Consider the following 21,608-nt stretch of genomic DNA (forward strand, 5'->3'; position numbering starts at 1 on the left):
TGACCTTTTCTCCTTCATATATAATTGTGGTTCCCAACAATAGCCTTACCTGCTAATTTGAATGTGAGATATGCCCACTAAACGAAATCAAACCTTCACCCACCATTTGCACAAGGGCTCAGAACTGGCTTCTTCGTGGGATGAATGTGTGTGAGCGTGTGTATGTGTGTGTACGTGTGTGTGTGTGCCTGAGAGAAAAAGAGACAGAGACAGACAGAAAGAAACAGAGATGTTATGCAGAGTAGCACAATAGAATTTGACATTCTTCCTGGCTTTGAGGACTTTGTCTGGAAAGAAAGACAAGAGAACAACTGACAAGTTCATGTGGACTCAAAACACACTTAAATAAGTGACTGCAGGATGCCACAATGGAAATATTAAGCAATCAGACAGATGCTATGGGGCTGGGAAGGTTCTATAATGCCTGAAAATTATTGTGCCTATCTTTGGGAAAGCTAATGGATTAATTTATTTTTAGGAAGCCATGTCTCAGAGTCATTTCTCAAGGTTTATTTTTACATTCTGGCTTTTGCTTGAGAAAGTCTAAAGGTGACCTTTTGTCTAAAGGATAATCTGTCCCTGTAACCCTGGCTGGCTTTCAAAGTTTTTCAAAAATTCATCCCAATCAGTCCTTCTAATTATTCTAACTTACAGAAAATTCTCCCTTCAAACTCTTAGATCACTAATTATCTATCATTCATTAGTTGTCTTTTAAAAAATATTAAGACTTCACTTTTTTAGAGCAGTTTTAGGTTCACAGAAAAATTGAGAGATGAGTACAGAGATGTCCCATAACCCTCTGCTCCCACAATGCACAGCCTCCCTGATTATCAGTATCTCTCACTAGAGGGTACATTTGTTACAATTGATGAACCTAGGTTGACAGATCATGACCAGTCGAGGTCTGTCATTTACATTACATTTCACTCTTGGTGTTGTACATTCCATTGGTTTCGACAAATGTATACTGATAGTATCCATCTTTATAGGATCATTATACATTTGTAGAGTATCTTCACTGACCTAAAAACTTTCTCTACTGTATCTATTCATCTCTCTCCCCAACCTCTTGAAACCACTATAAGTGTGTGTCTTATCTTGTCAAACAGATTGTAAGCTGTGGAACAAATGAGACCATTACTTCTTTTTCCTGTCCATTACCACAAAATATTATTAAATGGAAACTTAATAATGCTACTTGAATGAATGTACAAAACATCAAATATTTTCTTTGCCTGCCATTCTTAATGTCTACCCAGATGTAATACAACTAAGAAAAACATAAAGAGAAATATTTTGAAAGTGGTGGATAAACCACTGGTGAGATATTCAGCTGGTGTGTTTTCTAAATTTAAGCAGAATGTACACTGAGGGAATTTAAATCAAGGTTTAGTGTGTGTATTATTTATGTTCAAAGAATTTCATGAAACTCCTCTCAAAGTGCCCTCCTTCCTGCCAAGTAAGTCATGACTTACTTCCAGAAAAAGAGAAAAACAATGCCTTGACCCATGGACCTTAACTAGAGTCACTAATTTATCTCCTAGGCTGGGACAATTTTAAGACTGAAAAAGGATGCTAATAAAAATTATACCAGATAAATAGACATGAGCCAGGATGGCCCTGGATATACTTTTTGGGTCATAGACTCTTTGGGGGTAAAGCTAGAAGCTATAGTTTCTTTCTCTAGAAAAATTTTACCTTAAGTTTCAGAATATACTCACTCCCTACAGGCTTTCCCAATTCACTGACTGGGAGTGAATCTCTGATTCACACAAGGTCATGTCCATCTGAATGTGTTACTCCTTCAGTAAACTCACAGTCACATTAAAAGTTTAAAATGGTCTCCAAAGTTCCCTAAATTAAACCAGAAGAAAAACAATATGTAGATATTATTTGATGTATCTGGTATATGTTTTCAACTAAACAGTCTATAAAGTTCATATTACTGGAGAAAATCCTATTTTCTATATTTAAAAGTGGGAGATATGTTTCCATTTAGGAAAAATAGTTAACTATTTTTCTATCTATAAGAGCATGGTAATTACTTTCGAAATAGAACCATACTTTTCAGTACTTTCAAATGAAACCCTAAATCCTTTGTCCTTGAACTCCTTTTGGTCTCCCTGACATGCTGTTACAAAGTCACCTAAGCTGTTATACTGTCTGAGGGAGCTTGGTTACTGGGCCACATCATACCAGTAGGTGCCAGTGGGCTTCTCTAAGAGAAAGAGTTAAATTTTATATTTTGTGTGATTTCAAATTTTCAACAAAATGTTTATGATAAACTCAAAATTTCAAACAAGGCTTCATGTGTATGCACTCCACTCATTCTGTCCCGTCAATTTTCTAAATATAATGAACAAATATGGGCGTTTGGCAAGAAGCAGTCATAGGAAACTGCCCATCAATTGTCCTAAAAGATGTTTATGTTTGTGTACACATGACTGTGCACACACACACACACACACACAAACACACACAAACACATGCGTTTTTGGGAGAGACTTCTATGTCTTAACTATTTTTTAAATAAAATTTTAAAAAGTCCAATATGATGAGAAATTTGAAATCACTCACAAAAGTAGAAAATGTTTAAACCACCCACAATCCTATCACTCAGAGATAACCACTATTAACATATGGCTATATATTTTTCTATGTATATAATACACATAAAGAAAAAGCATATATATACACAGATACATTATAATCCCCTAGTTGTTTTTTTCAATTTATATAAATGTATAGACACTTCTCAGAAATCTAGAACTTTCCAGAAATCTTGAACTTTCCAGAAATCTAGAACCAAGAGTCAGAGAAGTCCTTAATGATCTTCTTGCTTCATGTTATTTCGTTACAGATTAAAAAATTGACACATGGATTTTTGTACCAAATTTCTGATTTTTAGGTGAATAAATAGACAAAGAACCTATATTTTCAGTAAGTAAATTATTTATTGACATATAGTCTCAAATTTAAATGCTACAAAATAATTCCATAAGCATGTACAGTCTACTAGAATTACAACTATACGTTTTTGAGTAGCACTTGAGAGATAACAAAGAACATTCTTGTAAATTATTTTTTTTAATCTCCAGAATGGGGGATATATCATTATTATTGTAACTTCCATTTTAGGCATTAGGGAATTGAGGTTCAAATAGGTCAAATGTGCCAAAATCATATAAGGAGTAAACAGATGAGCTGAAATTCGGCATGTACTGCTCTGATCGCAAACCCATGCTATTTTTAGTATAGTATTGTAATCCAGGCAGTAAAGTTAATGAAATAGAGCCAGTCCTTAAACAATCCTGCAATTTTGCCAAAGACATAAGACATATGCATCAGAATATATGAACAGACAGACAAACAAGAAAAGCTAGCATTTAATGAATATTCACTAGGTGCTGAGCACTGTGCTAAAGAATTTTCTTGCATTATCAGATTTGATCCTCGCTTCTGAGGTAGGAACCATTTTTCCCATTTTACATGTGAAAAAAAAAACTGAGGCTTAAGAGAGATCAAATGATAAATCAGTTCAAGAAGTAGGGTTCCGTCCCAGACAGCTGGACCACAGCATCATTGTGCTGGACAATTATCTAAATACAATGAATCTCTGCTGAAAAACTTGAAGTTCTGTTTGAACCATTAAATCGGACGTCTTTCTCCACGCTGGGAGTCAGGAGAAGCTTTGTAGAAGTTGTAGAGTGTCGGGCTGTTGACAGTCAAACAGGGACTCAAACTGGGCTTTGTCATTGATTAGCAACAGTGGATGAATGAGCGTAAGGATAGCACTGTTCTCATTGCAGAGCAAGAGAAAGGTGGAAACAAGAAAGAAGGTGGTATTTATGGGACCAGTAAGACAACCCGTTCAGTTAGAATCCTGAGACCACAGCTTGAGTGTTTAGAGTTAGAATAAGAAGTGTCAGAAATGCCTGGATGAAGAGTTCGGGCTTTGCCATCAAAGAACGGAGGGCCATTGAGTTTTTTATGAATATGAAAGTCTGACAATGGTGCGCCATTGGGGAGATGTGTCTGGAAGGGAAGGACATCCAGTTTAATGTATTTGGCATTGAACTGGAGCAGCTGTCAGGGACTTCCTCTTAAAAGTTTATCTTTAGTTTTGCCTACAGAGTTAAGGAAAAAAAATCATTGCTGTCCATGGTTCTGTTGCAACTGCAGCCTGGGGCAAGGTTGGGAAAAAAAAATGTCAGTCTGATTCCTTCTGTTGAGAAGCAAAAAAGGAAAGCAAACACTCGGCTCTGCTCCAGTAGTGTGAATTTTCATGTTCACATTTCAATGGTCCTTAAGCCTCAATACACATTAGAGTGACCCGTGGCACTTTTCAAAAGCCACAAATGCTCCTGATTCACACCCTGGAAACTCGGATTAATTTCTTAGGGAGGAGCCTAAGCACTGGGAGTGTTGAGGGCTCCCAGGTTATTCTAATGTATAGCAATGGGTAGAGAACCATATCCACAATGGAGGAAGTAAAACCAATGCTGTGTGTACCTTTCCTTATGCTCTTAAAACAAAATCTCCTTTCTCAATCTGTTGTATACACCTGAGCATCCAATCTCTTGTAGCCAGAAGAACATGATCAAGTATTTTAGACGGATCTTCAGTATAAATTTGCTGCAGAAACTGAGAGAAGGAATAGAAAAACTTGATTTTCCCATCAGATTTTTCCCCACCTTGATTCGACTTCTCTTCTGTTTCTCAAACATCAGGTGGCAGGAGTTGATCTTATCTGCAAACCGATCACCCAGACCTACCTTTCTGGCTCATCTTCTTATTTCCCCTTCATTAACTTTCCCTACTCACTCAGTACCTACCGTGGTCCCAGCAATTGGTGCTCAATGCAAGTAAGAAAATTCCTTTCCTCAAGAAGCCTTTGGCTGAATCATTCAAGGCTCAGCCGAGGCAAGTCTCACCTCCTTCGTGAGTCTTTCCCTGGTGGACTCCACTCTTGAGACCTCATTTTTTCCCTCACTAGTTAGTAACTATGACATGAGCAGCATCACGAAGCATCACACTTTTTGTATGTGTTCTGTCTCTTCTTCCTCAATTGCATTTCCTCAGGTACCTTTATATCTTGCTTACAGCAGATGCTCCATGAACCTCCTCTGACAGTCTTCTCTGATAAACTTCTCCCCACTCCCATCAATCTTAAACTCTACTTGAGTGTCCTGATGCTTCGGCTGTATGCCGTGTTCTTACTTGTGTTCACTTTCTCATTGGCTCATTCTAATTAGAGTGAATGGTTCATGGATTGTCGCTTTTTCCGAGGAGGTCTCCGCACGATCCTGGACCCCTCCCCCTAGGATGGAACCCAGAAACTTGGACATTTTGTACACCTCTTGGATGGTTTTAATTACTAGCCAGGTTTAGAAAAAACTTCCTAGGGTGAGATTTTAAATTTATTTTTGCTGCAATGCACAGTAAGTAATATATTTTTACACCGTGACTCAACACCACACGTATCCACAACCGAAACAAATATATACTTACCTTTATTATATGTGAAGCGTTGTGATATTTTCTGTCCTATTTTATTTCATTAAAAAGAAACGAGGGTCTTACAATTCTCTATTGGGTTGCAACTCTTAGTTTGAAAAATATTCTTCTAGAATTCAGCACAGAGTTACGTAAGTATTTTGAAAAATGCTAGTGGTATTGACGTCTTTTTGTTTTACTTCTAGGGAATTTTTTTACTTAAAAATCTTTCCTTTTCCTTTCCCATTTCTTTCTCTCTCTTAAACTAAGTTATGAGACTGAGACACTTGCCTGAGGCTGTTTGCTCTACCCCATCTCTCTGTTTCTTTAAATCTTCGGAAAGCCTTGGTGCTTTCAGTAGGCATTTCTTTTTTGGAGAACCTCGCCCATGCTCCAGCCCATAAGGACGAGAGACTAACTCCTTTCAAAGCCATATACCTTGGTTTGGGTGTGTTGTATGTCGTCTTTGGTGGGCTTTACCTTCTAGAGAACACAGCCCTTGTCTGCCTCTGTCTTTATTTCAAGAACTGGCAATACTGTTGTATGCCATTCGTTCGTTCAATACATAGCTGTTGAGTGATTGTCTTGTGCCTCCTAACTTGGGCTATGTGTAATGCAACTTGACATCAATTTATTCAGGCAGGGACCTCTTAATATACCAAGCTGTCACTTCTAGCTTTCCAGCTGAAAGGCAAGATGCTGGACACTCACACCGAGATGGTTTGTGTCACCTGTTCTCCAAAGTGAGAAAGTCAGGACAGGAGCTACGCCAAGGGCTGATTCATTCTCTTCTCTCTTTTTGTAATTGTTGAATAAGGCTCTAAAGCAATTGACCTGTCAAATCATTTTATTGAAGAGGTAGAGCTCTGAAGAGCCCTCTCAATTTTCCATTCAGTGTTAATTGACCCAAAGGAGGTGCTAAGAGGACCTCTCAGACCTTGAAGGTCTCTCCGTCACTTGGCCAAGAGTGGATGCAGAGCACCTTGCCTAGCAGGTTGGGTTTCATGTGGATGCCGCCCAGACAGAAGGTTTAGATTAAACAGTGGTTTATGGGCAATACACACTGTACTTTGAGTGAAATTCACAGGGTAAAATTTGAGCTTCCTTTTTAAATGTTCTGTTGTACATGTCTAGGTGACGCTGGGCCACATCATGACCATGTCCCAGAAGGTATCTGGAGAGAAAAACAAGAGTTAAGAAATAGAACATTTCCATGCTGATGGGCTAATAAGACCTAATTAAATTTTAAGACCGTATTTTATATACAGACAAACAGACACATACACAGACACACACATATATATAGATATGTATTTATCCCTAGACAAGATAATACCATTAAAAGCCCAAATTTTGTGTAAAGAGAGAATGAATTCCCCTAAACTATTGATATTTGAGACTGATAACTTCTTTGAATAAATTGTATTCAATAATTTTACAAAGATCATAAGATACAATTTTCTTTTGAATTTTATAAATTTGCTTTACAGATCTCTTTTCATTCATTCAACAATAATTTATTGAGTGCTCATGATGTGTCAGGCAAAATGCCAGGTTCCTGACATTAAGGAGCTCTCAGTCTGGTGAGGCAGCATGTAAACAAACAGGTTTTTTGAATGATAAGTTTCAACAGAAAACATAATAGAAGACTTCCTGGCGGAGGTAATTGAAACCAGCATTTTGTGTGTTGAGAATGATAGTTTAAGGGGAAAATTGTACTAAATACTAATGCTATAAGTACTGTATATTTTGCTTAAAATGATAATCAATTAACTAACTTTGATGTAGGGCAAAGGACTTTTGTGCATGGGTTTAATCATTGGAGTTTTACCTGCTCTTACATAAACCACATCCGTAATGCATTACATCCAATTTCCAATCTTATTTCCCTTTTTGTTTTGAAGAGCGAAAAGTTAAAAATATCAGCATCAAAACAACCTGAGTTCTGAACTCCTCTGGAATCTTATGTTTTTTACCCATATTTTTTTCACCCATCTCTACTTTGACCTGTTTTTGTTGTCTTTCTAAACCAGTATCTTAGTTTTCACAGAAACAACAACCCCTTTTCTTTCACACTCATATTCCATCCGTTTAAATAATATAGGACTCAATTACATCATTGCAATTAAAAATCCAACTGTCATAAACTAACATGGAAACGAACTAGGCTGATTATTGAAAAGTGTGCCATTCAAATGCTGGTGGGTTTAGATGCGAGGGCACCAGACAGCAGAGGAGCAGCCTCACCATTCTGTGTGCCCTGCCAGATGCTTTATGGAGGGTGGAAAAAGGGAAGTCAATGTAAACAATTAAGTATTTGAAAAGGCAAGAGAATTCCTAGTGCTGTAACTGCGAGTCAAGCAAAATGGAGCAGGCGCACGGAGGAGGAAGTGTCTAGCCGGCTGGGGAAGCTGCAGAAGGTTCCTTGAGGTGACGACATTTGAATGGGATCTTGAGGCTTGAGTAGGAATTTTCTACATAAAGAAGAGACAAAGGATTGTGCTGTCTGAGGGAATGGCTTGTAAAGCTACAGAGGGTCAGGAAGGATATGCAGTATTTCAGGAGGAGATGGAAGTTCAAGGTGATTGTAGCATAGAATTCAATGGGCAGAGTAGTGAAAAATGAAGTTGGATAAGTCAGATGGGGTAGGCTATAGAGCTGTGCAATAATTAGAGGCTTGAAACAACACATGACTAATTGATTTATAGAAGTAAGCAGGGTACTCAGATATTTATTAAATAAACACAGAGGCAAATAGCTTAGTGCCTATTACTGTGCATTCTTTCTGGCAGAATAACCAGGTCAAGATTAAATCTTGTCTAGAATGCAAAATAGTAAAAAAATTCAATTATCTTCCAAGTAGAAGACTTGAAGTCATGCTTGTTATATGAAGGCTCGTATGCTCCAAACTCAACAGTGAAAAAAAAAATCCAACTAGAAAAACGGGCCAAAACAGGCACAGACATTTCACTGAAGAGGATACACAGATGGCAAATAAACACATGAAAAGATGTTCGACATTGTTGGCTATTAGAGAAATGCAAATTTCAACCACAAGTAGATATCACTGCAGTCCCATCAGAATGGCTAAAATGGAAAATTATGGCGAGGAAAAATGGCGGCAAGGGTACAAAGAAACTGGATCACTCACCCATCGCTGGTGGGAATGTGAAATGATACAGCTACCTTAGAAAATGGTTTCCTTCAAAACTGAAAATCCACTTAACCTACAGCTCAGAGATCTCAGTCTTGAGTATTTATTCCAGGAAAATAAAGCTTATTTTCATGCAAGAACATTACACAAATGTTCATAGCAACTTAATTTGTAATAACCCAAGTTGGAAATTACCCAGACATTTTCCACAGGTGCACAGCTAAGTGAACTCTGGTCATCCATGCCATGGATTGCTCTTCTAGAATAATGGTGAACAAACTGCTGGGATACACAAAACCCAAGGAAACAATGCTGAATGTGAAACATCTTAAAAGAATATACCAAGTGAGTCTCTTTATGTAACATTCTTGTAATACATAATTATGGAGATGGAGAGCAGATTAGTAGTTTCCAGAGATCAAGAGTGCTGAGAAGGGCATGGAAAGGCGGGCGTGATGGCACGAGAGAAGCCTTTGTCGTAATGGCACAGTTGAGTAGCTTGCTTGTGGTGGTGATTATGCAAGGCTACACATGGGGTAACATTTCACAGAACTGCACACACACACCCCTACATAAATCAGTGCATATATGATTGGTAAAATCTTAATGAAGTCTATAGATTATGCAAATGTCAAATTCCTGGTTTTAATAATGTACTAGAGTTGGGTAAGACATTAACATTGGGGAAGGGGGAGGGTGTAGCTCAATCGGTAAAGTGCATGCTTAGCATGCATGAGGTCCTGGGTTCAATTCCCAGTACCTCCTCCAAAAATAAATATATCTGATGACCTAACCCCCCAGCCAAAAGAAAATAAGTAAATAATACTATAATAAAAAATAATTGGGGAGGATGCCCTCGATTTCCCATGTTTCTTTGCAGCTTCCTGTGAATCTAGTTATTTCAAAATAATTTTTTTTAAAAAAACTTTGTATGTGCAACAGTCTTATTCATTGTGCCAAGTATCAATGTTCAGCCATGCTTGTCACCTGGTAACAGCCTCTGTGTTGGGAATTTTTTGCTAGGATGTGGAAAATCTATTAAGGATCAAGTTTAAGCTCAAAGCCACAATAAGTGTAACAAATGTATCTTACTTTTGACTAAGTGATGGCTGGCTTCACAACTCCCTATGTACCTTGTATAGAATGGATCTTGGTAAGAGAGAATTGTTTATGGGAAATACATATTGATTACATTGAGTGAGATCCATTACCTATTCAACCTTAATGTATTAATTCATCTTTCTTTAGGGAAGGGAATAAAATATAGTCTATTTCAAAATAAACTAACTGAAACCATTTAGGTATCAGCAAAGATGTTTCTCTGATGGATATCATATTGAAAACAAGAAAGTCACCTAATATTAATATATATGGAGTCAAGAAAACTCTAAAGTCATTCCTAAAGAGTTTTATTCCCTGGCAAACTTTTAAAGCAGTCTTTATTTGCAAGCCTGCAGGATGGGGCTTCAGGATTATCATGAAGATTCTGTCTTTTGCCTACCTTTTTTTTTAATAGCACCTTAGTTTTCATATCCAAAGGACAATACTTTTCCTTTCAAATGCAGAAATCAGACATAACACAAGTTCCCCTAGATGAGAGAGAAATGATGACTTCAGTTTCTCTCAAGGGTTAGGTTACTGGTATCAGCCACTCTGATGACTCCAGTCTTGATTAGGAAGACCAGTCAAGGGTACCTGAAAAAGAGGACAGGGACATGGCCTCTGAAGAAAGAGGCAGACATGGAAAAAGGACATGGGGTCAATGGCCCGCAGCAGGCTCTGGGGATAGGTTTGTTGGGTTTAAATTCAAGTTCTGTTGCTTGCTAGCTGGGCCATTTTCCTCCTTTTAAAACAGGTATATTCGTAGTAACTACCGCATGGGCTAGCCATGAAGAGTAGAGAAGGTTAAGGTCACAGGAGCCCTCAGTCAATGGTAGCCAGGGGTGCTGGTGGCAGTGACTGTTGTAAGATTGTCGAATCTCAAGATGTACATAGTACGTCTCTCATGTACTCTTTACATTTCCTATCTTGGCTCTCAGTCATTGGATGGACTCTGCCGGTTGCAGACCCTAGACCCCTACAAATTCCACTTTCAACAAAGAAAGATGCAGTTCTGTCCAATACTAGAAACATTTCTCCAACCAGTTATCACTCCTTGACAAGCCAGAACCTCTTCTTTTGGCTTGAGTGTCTCTGGCAGGGTTTAATTTGTAACCCTCAGCAAGTGATCAACAACTGTTGATAATCATGAAGAAAGTAGATTATCGGTGGGGGGGAGTGTTTTAATAAATGAAACAGAAACCTACTAAAACCTGTTTAGGCAAAAAGAGAGAGAGAGAGAAGTACATAGACCCAGTTGTGAGATAGGCAGTGGGTTTCATGCCCAGGACTTGAAATGTTATCAAGCAGCCATTCTTTCTCCATCTTTCTGAGACAGCTTCTCTCCACACTTCTGCTTAGTGTTTCATCCGCCTCCCTGTATTAGAATATCTACAAGGCTCACAGATTCTGCTTCCCCATCATGTTGATTTGATTGCGGCTTTGATGTCCTGGCACTGACTCCAACTTAGAGAAGTTAAAGCTTAGTGCATGACACTCCCTGGCTGGCTCAGTCTTCGCACTTTAATTCCATTCTCCTGAAAGACTCAGTAGGCCTGATCTACCTCAGTCAGGCATCCATCTCTGGTTCAGTGAACTGTGACAAGGGATGGGGCCATGTGGTTTGGGTGCGGTCCCTGCTGGGCTGTGGGGCATAGCAGCTTCTCAACAAGAAATCTGGGCAAGGAGAATACAAAGGGCGTCTCTAGGACCTGGGTGCAAATATGTCAGAGTTTCTCCTCAGAAATGAGTATCAAAGCATCATTTCAAATTGGATATGAATGCAGTTTTCAAAGTAACTTCCAGAATAGGTCTTGATATTGACCCAACTTTAGGTTCAGGTAATGGGGACCATTCTCAGGTGTGTGCAGAGTAAATGATCCTCTAAATTTTGTGAATTCAAGGCTGAGAGGAAAAGGTTCTGCTTCAAGAACCTGATGTCAGATAGCCACATTATTCTTGGATGATCCAAATGCTACGCTTTTTCCCCAAATGGGCAGTGAACATGCATTTTCCCTGCTACAGGTCGAGATCTCAGTAGTATCCAGCTAAATGCTACCTAAGGCAGCAAGGCAGTGGGGGCAGGTAAGTGTCTGCAGCAGCCCTGATGTGCTGCCGCGTTGTGGGTCTTGCCTCTCCATCCAATCCCCTTGGTCTTGTCGTCTCTGTCTCTGGTGCCTTGGCTGCTCTCCGCGGCACATTAAAGACTTGCTGTCTCTATTAGCCACCAATAATGCACTAATACATTCGTTCTCCTATTACCTCGGACACTAATTTGGTGGAATTGGATAGTGACAGCACATTGATGTTGTTGAAGTTAATGACCCAGCAATTTACAAGATAAGTCACATTAGTAGTCAAATTGATTGTAATCATTGTTTCACTGAGCAGAATCCGCATTAAGTACAGTATGGTGTGCTCTGTCCTTCATCACGCCATTAATGGGAATGCAGAGGTGACAGAAGGCTTCAGCCTCCATACGTTCCTTTGTGTTTTGGCAATGATTCTGCTGAGACTTCTTTCTCTTGTATCTTTAACAGAAAGAGGTTAAGTACACAGGGAAAGAATGGAATTTTAGTTTACACACCTATGAATTTGAATAGTTATGAATTCAAATAGGGCACTCAAATAGTTATTTATTTCTTCCTTTATTGGTTATCTTTTTTTTTTTTTTTGGTCTCTTGATTTGTGCTAGGGACTTTAGGACAAATTGCAAGACAATTTCTACCCTTAAAGTAGAATCATGCATCTGGTGATGAGACAGAAGACTACATGAAAGTCCCAGTGAGAAGAATCTCTTCTGAGAGCGGAGAGGCTGAAGTAGACAGGGAAGACGTCATGTTGGAGATGGAATTTCAGATGGGGATTAAAATATTTCTTAGGTTTTGATAAATATTGGTGGTCAACACAACCAGGTTCAAAAATTCTAGTGAAATGTGGAGAGAGGTGTTCATGTAAGAAATCTGAGTTGAGTATCTGTGGGGGAAGGCTTGGCTCCTGGGCAGGGTATCAGGTGTTGTGGAGGCAGCAGGATGGCAGGAATGAGTGACAGCAAAGAGCAGGCAGAGTGAATCACCAGGCTCGAATGGGCAAAGGCAGAAGCAGATGCCCACAAGGCTTTAGAGATTTTGAAATGTAAAGCTAGACTTCAGAGCTGGCAACAGAAAAGCAGGGGTTCAGAAAGAGCAGGGCAAGTCTCCCATAGCCTAACCCGTGCTAAGGACAACAAGTTAACATGTTAACCCTAGGGCCCTAGAGCAAGCTGCATCTGTCCATCTGGGACCCTATTTTCTTTTATCTAGTGATGAAATCATTGTCTTGAAGAGAGATCTACTCTCCCATGCTCACTGCAGCATCATTCCAATAGGCAAGACATGAATAACAGTTCTTGTGTCCCTGGGGTGTATGGATATTTATTCAGCCTTAAACTTAGCAGTAAGGAAAAAGGAGGCACTGTTATTTGCAACAACATAGATGAAACTTGCAAGCCTTATGCTAAGCGAAGCAATTCAGACAGAGAACGAAAACACTGGATGGTTTCATTTATTATATGGAATCGAAAAACATTCAAGTCATAGAAACAGTAGAATGGTGGTTGCCAGGGGCTGAGGAGTAGGGGAAATGAGAAGATGTTGGTCAAAGGGTACAAACATGCATGGATGAGTTCTGGGATCTAATACACAGCATGGCGACTCTCGTTAACAATACTGTATTGTGTATTTGAAAGTAGCAATGAGAGTAGAGCTCTAACGTTCTCACTACAACACAACAAAATGGTAACGATGTGATGTGAAAGATGTGTTAACTAATCTTACCGTGGTAAACATATTGTAACATATATGTGTATCAAATCATCACACTGTATGCCTTAAATTTACACGATGTCATATGTCAGTTATGTCTCCATAAAGCTGGAAAAGGAAACATAATCAAACTTGAAAAAAAACAGAATATGTGCGAAGAATGTGTATTCTCCAGTTTTAAGTGATACTCCATGTGTGTCCACTAGATCAAGTTTATTAATTGTGCTGTATGAATATCTTTACTAATGTTTTATCATCTAATATATTATTACTGAAAAAAATGTGTTGAAATGTCCCAAACTCTAATAATGTGTCTTGTCAATTTCTTCTTATAATATTGTCAAATGTATGCTTTATTTATTTTCAGGCTGTATTATTGAGCACATATGAATGTAGAATTTTATATAATCTCAGTGAACTGAATCTTTCATCACTAAATTTTACTGACTTTATTTCTTGTTTTAAATTCAAAAATTAAATTAAAAAATCATATCTCTTAATCTCCTTTACCTATATCTCTCATCTGCCACCACCCTTCCCTCTGGCCACCACCTATTTGTCCTTTACACCTGTGAATCTGTTCCTTATTGCTATGTTTATTCAATTTGGTATCTCTCTTGTTTTCTGAGGTAGGCTTGTATTGCTATAAATGCCCCTCTTACAACTGCTTTGGCTGCATTCCATAAATTTTCAATTATTATCTTTTCATTTTCACTTGTCTCCAGGTACTTTTTTATTTCTTTGATTTATTCAGTGATCCATTGATTGCTTAGTAGCATATTGTTTAGATTCCATGTCTTTGTGGGGATTTTTGTAGTTTTTTTCTTGTAGTTAATTTCTAATCTCATTGTGTTGTGGTTGATAAAGATACTTAATATGATTTCAGCTTTCTTAAATTAACTAAGACTTGTTTTGTGGACTAACATGTGGTCTATCCTGGAGAACATTCCATGTGCACCTGACAGGAGTGTATATTCTGCTGTAACATTTGCATGAAATGTTTCATATATATGTATGTATGTATGTGTGTGTATATATACGTATTTTTTTTTCTTCTATCTGGTCTAAATTTTTTTTAAGTTCAGTGTTTCCTTATTGATTTTCTGTCTGGGTGACCTGTTCATTGATGTAAATGGGGTGTTAAATTCCCCTACAATTATTGTATTATTGTCAATTTCTCCCTTTACATTTGCTAATATTTGCTTTATGTATTTAGGTCTAATATGTTGGGTGCATATATATTTACAATTGTTATACTTTCTTCTTGGATTGATCCCTTTATCATTACGTAATGTCCTCATCTCTTGCTGCAGTCTTTGTTTTAAAGACTATTTTGTCTGAGTGTGTTATCCCAGCTCTCTTTTTGTTTCCATTTGTGTGTAATACTTTTTGCATCCCTTGTCTTTCAGTCTGCATGTGCCTTTAGATCTGGAGAGCCTCTTGCGGGCAGCATACAGATGGGTCTTGTTTTTGTATCTACCCAGTCATGTCTTGAGTGGAGCACTTAGTCCATTTACATTTAGAGTAATGATTGAATGATATGTACTTATTGCCATTTTGTTAATTGTTTGGGGGTTGTTTCTGCAGTTCTTTTTTGTTCCTTATTTCTTCTTTTGTTCTCCTTCTCTTGCGTTTTGATGACTCTTTAGTGTTATGTTTGGATTCCTCTCTTTTGTGTGTGTGTATCTATTATAGATTTTTGTTTGAGACTATTGTAAGGTTATATATATAGTTATACATATACATATGTATGATTATTTTAAGTTGCTGACCTCAAGTTCAAAGGCCTTTTAAAACTCTGCATTTTTATTCCCTTCAACATTTTCTATTTTTGACATCATATTTTACATCATTTTTTGTGTGTATCCTATAACTACTTATTGTAGATATAGATGATTTTGCTACTTCTGTGTTTCAACCTTCTTACTAGCTTGGTACATGGTTCATTTACTACCTTACTATCTTTTCTGCTAGTCTTCCAGTTTTTCTTATCAAAAATTGCTCTGTAAATAATTGTAATTTTCGGGTGCCCATGGGTAGAGGTGAACTCAGGATCATCTTACTCCACCATCTTTTGATCAAACTCTAAATATATTATTAATTGCAATAAATGCAAATAGGATTTCCAATTAAAGGCAAATATTTTTAGACTGAATAAACAAAAATCCAGCTATATGTTGCTTATAAAAGGCACACAAAATATGACTTAAGAAACAGAAAACTTGAATAGTCCTATAACCTTTGAATAAATTGAACTGCTAACTAAAAAATCTTCCAACAAAGAAATCACCAGGCTCAGTTTCTTTATCAGATTGAGCAAGTTCTATGAGACATTCACAGAACAGAAATGCCAATCATACTCTTCCAATCTTCCAAAGGATAGAAGAGGGAAGACTTCCCAGTTCATCACATAACCTTTTTCCAAACCTGGAATAGAGGTTATGAGAGCTTTCTACCACATGATCCATCAACTCTGCCATTTTTCACCACTCACTCCTGCATGTTGGACCACAATGGATTGATCAGTAACTCAGTAGAAGTGCTCCAGCTCCCTCCAATGGCAAGTGCACTCATGTTCTTGTGTCTTCACACCCCCTGTAACTGACTTCCTAATAATTCTATTTACTTTGACCTCTATTGTGTTTGCCATCAATACAGTTACACCAGATTTGTTTTGGTTAGTAATTGCCTGTGTCTCCTTTTGTTCTATCATTGTTTGACCTCTCTATATCATTATTAAGATATCTCTCCTGTAAATAAATTGAATCTGCCCTTGATTTTGGAATAGAAGCTGCAGCAGTTATCCTGACACAGATCCCCAGAACCTGCCTCCTTCAGACACCTGACTTGAGCACAGCCACAGGGTGAAGAGCTGTTTTACCTCTCACACTTCTGCCTTTAGAAGGAAAGTAGCTCCAGGACACCCTTGGAGCAGGACACTAGACTCGATGGGCCGTGGAGAGACCCCAAGCCCCATCTCTCTGCCTAAAAGACAGCAGGAGCATGGAGTCCCAAAGTGGAAAGAAGGTGACTTGGATCTAGTATCCTTGAGTCTCTCCATGCCCCAGGCCCCAAGGCCTTCAGTTGATTCTCCAAACACCTGTGTTTACCTAAGTCATGTGATTTCCACTGCTTTTCATTCCTTTCTGTAGATCCAGGGTATTCTTTAGTATCATGTTCCTTCTGTCCAAAGAACTTGAATTTTCTCAATTTTTGCTTGTCTGAAGAAGTTTTTATTTCCTCTTTAGTTTTGAAAGACCCCCATTGGGTAGAGAACTCCGTGATGACTTTTTTTTTTTTTTTAGCACTTTAAAATCATTCTCCATCATTTTCTGGCTTGAACAATTTCTGATGAGTAGTCTGGTATAATGCTTATCTTTGTTCCTCTATGTAGTGTGTCTTCTGCTTTCTTGGGCTCCCTTCAGGATTTTCTCTTTACCTTTGATGTTTAGCAGTTCAATATGATGTGTGTATGTATGTTTATTTTGTAGGTGTTTATCCTGAGCTTCTTGGAATTGAGATTTATTTGTTTTCATTAATTTTGGAAAATTCTTGGTCATTATCTCTTTTAATAGCTTTTTTCCTCCCTTCTATCCCTATTCTTATGAGATTTCATTTATATGTATGTTACGTTGTGTGATATTGCCCCAGCGCTCTTGGATGGTCTTTCACACTTATATTTTCATTCTTTTTGCCCCATTCTTATTTCTGTTTGGGTACAAACAGAAACAGTTTGGGTACATTTTGTTGACATGTCTTCAAGTTCACTGATTTGTTTTTCTCTCCTGTGTACACTCTTCTTATGAATCCACCAAAGGCATTCTTCATCTCTTTTTTCTGTATCTTTTCATTTTTAGCATTTTACTTGATTTTCTCTAATTTTCATCTTTCTGTTTGCTTCGTAAAATTCCCTATGTGTTTATGTGTGTTCTCCACTTTTTCCATCGATGCCTGTAGCACGTTAATTATCTTATAGTTGAAGCAACTAAATCACATCTGAGTCTGGATTCATTGACTGCTCTTTCTCCTGAGAGTGTGCTGTCTGAGTTCTTGCTTCATAGTTTTTTGTTGGAATCTGAGTATTCTGTGTTAGGACAGTAGAAACTAAGGCAAATAGTATTTTTTTTATTAAAAATGGATATGCATTTTCTTTACTATTCCTTTAGTGGTGGGGGGGTGTTAAATCAATCTAGTGTGGAGTTGAGCTGAGTTTGGATTTTGCTCTTGCTCGGCTTTACCCTCAGTCTACCACAGGTTTCAAATTCTTTTAGCATTACCTTGTGCCTGGGAGCAGGACTGGTTTTGTCAGAGCTATTTGCTCAGTGTCTGATTCACCACTAGCATTGGGTCTTCTGGCTGTACTTGAAATTTACAGAGGCTCACTCTGGGTGTCCCCGCCCCTCCCTGCTTATAAATTGTTTTTTTTTTTTTAACTCAATACTTGCTAGCCGGGTTGTAGGTAGGGGGCGCAGGTGTGCATTCTCTGTTGCCTTGATTCAGTCTGTCTTAGGTAGATGCTTTGTCACTGGCTCTCATGTGTGGAGTCCTCTCCTGGAGCCTACCTCTCCTGATGCTATGGGGCCCCCATGGTTCTGGACACAAGACGTTTCCTGCCCCAACCACTCCCCAAGGGTGGAGGGTTTTTTCCTTCCCTCTGCGATGTCTTCACTTGTACCTTGTACCTTGTACCTTGACAGATATGGGCTTTTATGATGCTGTCCTAGCCATTTGTTCTAAAGGGGCAGAACAAAATGAAAAGAGCAAACATCCATGTGGGACTTTGTGCCTTTCCCGCAGTTGCTGCTGCTCCCTCTTCCAGACCTGCAGCACACAGGAGGCTTTCTCTCACCTCTCATCTTCCCCTACATGTCTTCTGAGCATCCAGTGTGGCCCATGGGGAAAAGCTGGAGAGTAGGATCTGATTTCCCTGTGTCTGTGGCTCAGCATCTCCGTGTTCTCTTGCTATGCGGTGCTTAGCCTTTGACAGCTGTCACGAGGTGCTGAGCCCTCCTCATTGGCTTGGGTGATGCTCAGAACCTGCCCTGGATGTGCAGGTGCTTGTTTCCTGTCTCTCCCTGGAGACGATCTCTTCCCACTGGTTTCAGGCCAGTCAGTTGCTCTGCAACCTTAACTCTCTGATGGTGTCAAGAAAAATTATATTTTCATAGATTATCCAGATTTTTCTCGTTTTAAAGGTGAGAATGAAAAAAAATTTTTTTTGAGCTTTTTACATCCTACGCAGAAGCCAGCTGTTTGCTAACCTACGTTTTATGGTCTCCAGTTCTCTGAAGGTATTTTCAAGAGCTGTTAATATTTTTAGACATACATATAGTAAACAGTTACTTTACAGTATTTCTGTAATATTTATAAAATATGAAATCTCTGTGACTGTATTTTTGCTGTCTGTGTTTCTGTTGCTTTGTGAACATCTTCACTTGTTTGTGAACTTGCTTATACTGCCTACAGGCTGGTCTTTTCCCTTGAAAATTTATTTATGTTGGTTCCACAGGTCTTAGGATGAAGACATTTTTCTCCAGAAAAGCCTGCATTTCTTTGGCCAGATCTTCACTTTTTAAAGTAAATTGGTGGCTTTGAATCAACCCGTGCATGGTTTGAGGTTTCTTAGCTCATCCCGGGGAGGGTTACACACGTGGGATGTATGCAGGTCTACTGTCTCGGGATTAGCCCAGTGCTCTCTCTTTCCTTTCTCTCTCTTCTCCTTTTCCTTCCTTTTCCTTGTTCTCCTTAATCACAAGCCACTTATCCCTCAGTTTTTAGGAAGGGAAGCTGTCAGTATGAATGAGTGAGTCTTCCTCATAGAGACGGAGGGATATGGAAACACTTGAATCCAAAGAATCAATATTTTATGATGAAATACCATACCCTCACAGCAGATTATTAAAGGAGAGTCTATGAAACAAAGGGGGAACAAAAGGGGACTCTTTCAGAGGATGCTCCAATTTCTGTTATCACCATTCTCTCTTACACAGACAAGTAACAGCTGGCACTGAAGACAAATTTGCAGCCATGTAGGCTAGAGGCGAAAAATAGCTCAATGATGGATTGACAACCTGTATGCTTGATCTAAGAATCAGAGAGTAGAAATCTTGGTGGGGGCAGTACTATGACTTTGTCTGGGGGCCAGTCTGAGAGTTTTAATTGGCTGGAAAGCACTCTACAGAGACGATCATTAAGACCCGGACTGAGTCCAACTTCCTGGAGCCAGTCAGTGGTTTGCTGGGGTTTTCTGCATGATGATCACTGAATGCTTGTTTCCATCAGCCTACTCTCTGTATCTTTCATGTGCCCTCAGCAAGGAACAACTGTTGATTTACAAAATTTTTTGACATAAAAATCTATACCTCCAAGTCTTTCCCTAAAGCAAGACAGTTCAGAGTTAATCAAAAACAATAAAATTTAAGGAAAGGAATATATTACAGCTTGGAAAATCAGGAACAAATTAGAGTCAGCTTTGTCCATTTCATATCTTCCAGTAGATGAGAATTTCAAGGCCTGAAATTATCTTTTTGTTGCTCAGATATGAAGACTCCAGGACTGGTCTTTGAAATTCACATTTTGGATTTGTTTCAATGTGTTATGATCATGAAATGAAAAGAAGAGCTTTGCTCCTGTGTTCCTTCAGGTGATTCTGCCTGTTTTTCCAACCATTCATAGACTAGCAAGACACTCAAATATTTCCCAGTAAATTAATCCCTGAAAGTTATAATGTGAGCCTAACCCCAGGCTAGCCCTGTGCTACAGACCTGGATAATGAAAATGCAATGTAAATATTATTTTTTATTTATTTAGAAGCAAACGTTCTGTCTAGAAGGGTCTTAAGGTCGCTTACCAGGATATGCAAAATACAGCAAAATGGCAAAAAGCAAGCAAGCAAGAGTAAATAGAGCCAAACATCCCAAAAATATGACCTAAGAGTTGCCAACAAATTTGATTCTAAAATATAATTTAGTCTGATTATTTGTGTAACGGTCTCCTTCACTATCAGACCAGGAGATCTCTGGGTACGAGGGTTCAGGATTTTACACTATTGTATCCTAAGTCTAAATTCTCAATTAATGTTTAATGATGATTTGGTGGTCCTAAAGGAGTCTGAACCCTTTGCTATAAAAAGACTTTTCTGTTCTACAGAAAAGAAATTAAGTCCATTGGACAAGTGAGTTAAATAGAAAACTTTTCTAGGAATATTAGTCGCAAGAACACAGGAATGATGAGGACGCAGAATCATCGTGAAAAAACCCACAAAACTAAAGTAATGGCCTCAGCGCATAATTTTCTCACATCCAAATAGCTGAGGCAGGAAAAAAGAAGTCTGAGATGAAGTTCTGTTTAAATTGTACTTCTTTCCTTCTATATCACACAAAAATTATTTTTCCAAGTCCAAAAATAAAGGTCCTCCCTATGTGTATTCACATATCTTTAATATGTTTGGGAGGAAATTGTAGTAACAGCATGAATGAGGCTGTACTGAGAGCTGCCATGGGATTTGTCTGTTTTGAAGGAAATGCGGATAAAAGGGAAGTCACATCTCTGAAAGACTGAGAAAGGTGGGCTTTTTTCCCCTCTCCAATGTTGGAAGGCGCTTGCCCTTCCTAAGTGTCCATTTCCTTATTCATTACAGAAAGGATACTAATACTTTTCACACCTTAGTCATGGGGCCGCTGAGGGCAGGGACCCTGTCTTACGCCTGACACTTAGCACAATGGAGTAGGAGGTGATCAATGAATACAGATCCAAAGAAAGGATAAATTATGCAATGAATATTAGTGTTACAGCAAGTCTGCAGATCCCAGGAACCAACATTATTATAAAAAATGAAGCCATCTTGTATTTGTGCCATTCTGTATGGGAACCCCAGTCACAGAGAGAGAGGCAGCTTTTGCTCATGGCCTCGTGTTCACTGAAACATAGCTGGTTCTGGCGCAGGCACGGTGGGTGCTGGTGATGGAGAAATGACAAGATACCTTATTCCTTTAGCTCTGAGTATCTTGGGAGGTGTCTGTAGAGCTTGGTCATTTACGTAGAGGATTCTGGATTCC

This window comes from Vicugna pacos, chromosome 30 (assembly GCF_048564905.1).
Source record: "Vicugna pacos chromosome 30, VicPac4, whole genome shotgun sequence".
Classification (NCBI taxonomy): domain Eukaryota; kingdom Metazoa; phylum Chordata; class Mammalia; order Artiodactyla; family Camelidae; genus Vicugna; species Vicugna pacos.